The sequence below is a fragment of the Callorhinus ursinus genome, unplaced genomic scaffold, assembly GCF_003265705.2.
Source record: "Callorhinus ursinus isolate GAN/ISIS: 27379988/994484 unplaced genomic scaffold, GSC_fseal_2.0 scaffold65, whole genome shotgun sequence".
Classification (NCBI taxonomy): Eukaryota; Metazoa; Chordata; class Mammalia; order Carnivora; family Otariidae; genus Callorhinus; species Callorhinus ursinus.
The window spans coordinates 4,598,056-4,602,588 of NW_027397127.1; positions in this window are offsets into that span (position 1 = coordinate 4,598,056).

Genomic DNA, 4,533 nt, shown 5'->3' on the forward strand with positions numbered 1-4,533 from the left:
TCCAGCCAAGGTTATGGGGCTCTGATCTGCCCCCTCTTCACTGCCATGAGTGAGTTTTACCTTTAACTGAATATTTGCACAGAAGGGACTTCTAATTCAGAACATATTTTTGTATTTTAATTGACAACGTTACTCCTCACCTGTCCATAACTGTGCTGCCAGGGAACTGGAATAGGTGTTCCAGAACATGAGGATAGCAGTTATAGAAAAATAACTATATGTCTATAATTAAATTTAGAGGTGGGGCACAGTTGTGGTATATACATTTTCATGCCCCATTATATGCCTAGAGAAGAGGAGATTAAGTCTTTAAGGAAGAGAGAAAAGAGAAAAAGAGTTAAGCAAAGAGTAGCCAAACTACGGTAGACACCTTCATGTTTTACTTGCACATGACCCCTTCTCACTGCCCAAATAATACTCTTTTTGATTATCTCCTCCCGAAAAAGCTTCCCTTTCCAAGCTACAACTAACGAGTTTTGTTAATTCTTCCACATTTGGTGTAGATATTAGCATATCTAAATCTCATTAAGGAGTTTGTATAACTTTGTCTCAAGGAAATAGCAAGCAAAACAACATTCAATTAGCCTACACTCCAGTTGACCGTAGAAGATATAAATGAAACAAGTAGAAAACAGTCCAAAGTAGATCCTGGTCCTTTGGCTCATTAAGGTGTTGTTCATGAGATAAAGAAAGGACCCAGGAGGGAAGATCTGTTTTGTCATGAGGAAAACAAAATGTGGGTCATCAATCTGAATTGAAAAGTAGGTAAAGAATCCCGGTATTTATCTGCATATTCATTCCACTATAAAAGGGAACTAATCACCACCTCCACTACTACAACCTTGTGTTATATGTGTACAAGGTTAGATCAAAGTGGTAGCTAATAATATTACATTTTGCAGTTGTTCAAGGATGACAGTTGAGAAAGTTTGATGACAGAGGATAAAAATAACACTTGTTTGGTCATAAATGGAAGTTGTTTTTTTTTTTTTTTCATTGAACTATGTGCACATTCTTCATCCCACCCACACCTCCGGAAACCTAAGAAAATAATTTTGCCACGTTAATAAGTTTTTGCTACCTGATCAAATTATAGTAATTCTCTTTTTTCCTGAAATTAAAAAAAATAACTGTATTTGTAAACCTGTGGCCACACTGAGATAATGATAAAATAATCAGTAACTATTGGGTTAAATTCAATTTCGAGTTTAACCACAGAGCGAATAATGTGCATAACCTTTGTTCAGGCAGTTTTTCACAGTTGTATAACAAAACATTTGACAAGTTAGTTAATAGCCATTCAGAGGCAGATGCAGAAGCAGAAATGCTTATAGTTTGAATGTGCTTTGTTGACAAAGAGAGGGATGGCCTATTTATTTTTTATTTTTTTATTTAAAAGGGACATGGAATCTTTACGTCCCAGCTTGAGAGTTGGTCACAAAAAGCAGAAGACACCTGAACGTTTCCTCTGGAGGGTATTATCACTTCACTCCAGTGTCAGTGGCGGGTAGAAACACATGTGCTCTACTATCACACTTTGACCTTTACACTTAAAGTCAAGAGAATCCTGAGCAAGGTCAGTTTTCCCATCTAGTGTACACTTTGCTGAGATGTAAAACAAACAAACAAACAAACAAACAAACAAGAAAGCAACTGAAAATCCATTTTCACAGAATTTGTTCTGTAGATTTCACTTATGTTTGAATGAAATAAGTTTATTTCTACACCGGTGACTTTGCAAGAAAACGAGGCCAGGAGAGGCATTTCCTCAAAGGCTAAAAGGAGGCATTACCACCACCCCACTACTTGCCAGGGGATTTGCAAAGCATGTTGAGGCTCAAGGTTAGTGTGGGAGATGAGCCAGGCTCAGGAGAAGTTAACATAGAGAAAAAGGTTAGTGGTTTCTGTTTTTTTTTGTTTGTTTGTTTGTTTGTTTTCCCACTTTGAGCCAGCCAATACAACAAAGTGCTTGAGATCATAACTCCTAGTGGTCAGGTAATGGTGTATTTTCTGCAGAGATCATGTTTGGGTTTGTCTATTTTCTTTATGCCTGTGAGGCTTGAAATTGGCATTTAAAATCCTTGGGGGAAAAGCTATTTTTGTAATTCAGCTGGGATGTCCTTGTCTCGGGGTTTCCCATTGCATCAGTCCCTTAGCCTGGTACGATAGCCATGATAGTGCTGTGTCTTTTAGATGAAGTGCAGAAATAAGGACATGATTATGGTGCTTATTAAAGATTCCTTGCTATTTTCACGAGAGTAGGGGCGTTAGACTCTTGTCTACTGGCCAAATTCTAAATTGGGAGATTACGTTCTGCTTTCCTAAATTCCCCGAGTAGAAGCAGCCATCCATGGTATCCTACTTTACTTCCTTTGCTAAACTGTTGTGCGATATCATTGAATGGCACTGGTTTTCTACTCCAGAAGTGTTCACTTCTTAGTGGAGTGGTGAGTAAATCAGTACCTATCGTCTGCCATTGTATTTGACCCAGTTGCAAACAAATTAAAAGGTAGGCTCTGATAGTTAAGGATAAAGTATAAACAAAACAAAACACCCTAACAGTGTACCAGCTGTTGTGGAACATTAAAAAAAAAAATCTGTTTTCTCTTCTACAACATAAACCCAAAAAATTAATGCTTTTTTTTTTTAACTCCACTAGTAGTGAACAATGGATTGTTATTTGCCTCAAACAGGAGGATAGTTCTAACAGAGATGATGAGGTTTGAGAAGATGAGATCGTGTATCACAAACCAGTTAACCCCTCTCTTTTGTCGTTAGGCTGCATGGAGCCATTCTCGACAGCTGATCTACTTCATAAAATCTCATTTTAAGGAGGTTTTTCATCTTTCCTTCGTAACATTTCGTGTTTCTCAATCTTTCCATAACAATAAAGTTCTTATTTTTGTTTAACCTCCATCCCACCCACTGTAGTTTTAATGTCCCCATCTTCTATCCATCGCTAACCTTGCTATCACATAGTGGTATTGAGGGGCAGTATGGCACAATGGTGTGGTTTTTGAAATCAGCCATTTAAATCCTTGCTCGATAACTTTCTAGGTGTGTGATGTTGAGCAAGTTACTTCTGAGGTTCAATTTCCTCATCTGTAAATGAGCAACCTCAAAGGGTTACTCTGAAGATCAAATGAGGTAATGTATTATTTTGAAGGGTGGTGGGGTAAGGCAAGGCATAGTAGTCAGCACCTGAAAAGTGCTCGATAAATAATAGTTATTTATTGGATTGTGTACACGGATCTGACTTAACTCATAAACTCTTTGAGAGTGGGAAGCATACTTCCTGGATTTTGACATAAGTACACTGTCGTGCACATAGGATGGTGCAGAGGCTCAATATTTATTGCATGAATAAACTTTTTTTCCTCCTGAGTGGAATGAACAGCCCTCAGCTATTTGCAAGATCCCACACATTTAGCTCAAAGGTGACAAAATCAATCAATCCTCTGATGTCTCCAAAACTACAGACACCTGCCTTTGTCTAGATGTTTTGGTATGGTGTAGACACAACGCAAATAACTCACACTTTCTGTTTCTATCAGGCTAATTTCTGTGAATGTTAGCACTTGATTTGTCTTAGGTGCCCAGAATGGGGCTGACTCAATCACACGCCTCCTCATTCATTCAACCAGCCTTTGAGAAATTTTTTAAATGAATACTAAGAACTATCTAATTATATACCAGAACAAAACCTTTCAACTTGTGACTAAGTGCACTACCTGCCCTATTTACCTGTAAGATCTGTGCTGACTACAGATATATTTCTAATTGCTTTGCTCCCAAGCCAAAAAACCCCCCCAAACAAACAGAACAATAACCTACCGCAGCAAGTTCCAGAGCACAAACAACATCTTTGAACTGGGGAGGTGTTGGTTAGGAATTTCTTTTTTTGCTTTTGAAAACGTTTGCACGGGGCTGGGCGGGAGGGAAAGTTGGGTGAACAAGGGAGGGGTATACAGATTCAACCAAGCTTGAACGTTTGTCAGTAAGGAAAGAGTATTCCTCTTTACCATAATCTTGGAAAACTCCGGGTGCGTGCTTAGGTGGGTACTAAAGCGACCGCAGTGTGGCCATTTCCCCGACTGCTTTGTACATACTTTATAGGGGCGGTCTCAGGTATGGAGCTCCAAGCACCTGCTTGCTCAGCTCCGGCAGTTAGGAAACCAGCGTATTTGAGGCCGGTGCCTCAGGTTTCACGTAACTCGGCTCAAGTGTCACCAACACTATGTGCAGTACCGGTCATTGAGCTGTGCTTTGGGACACGGACACTTAACTTCGGACTTTCTTCTTTCTCTCCCCCCCACCCCCCAGTTTTCCTTTCCCTTCTTCCTCCCTGGGCGTGCCCACCTCCTTCCTTTGCTTCTACTCTCCACTTTCGCGTTCTCGTTTCCTTCTTCTTCCTTTCTAGTGGGCTTCCCGTCTTTCATCCATCCTCTGAGGGCCACAGGGCTCGAGGCTGCGGCTCGGAGGAAGCGCGAGTCCCGCGGGACAGGCGCGAGGGGCCGAGCGGCGAAAGCGCGG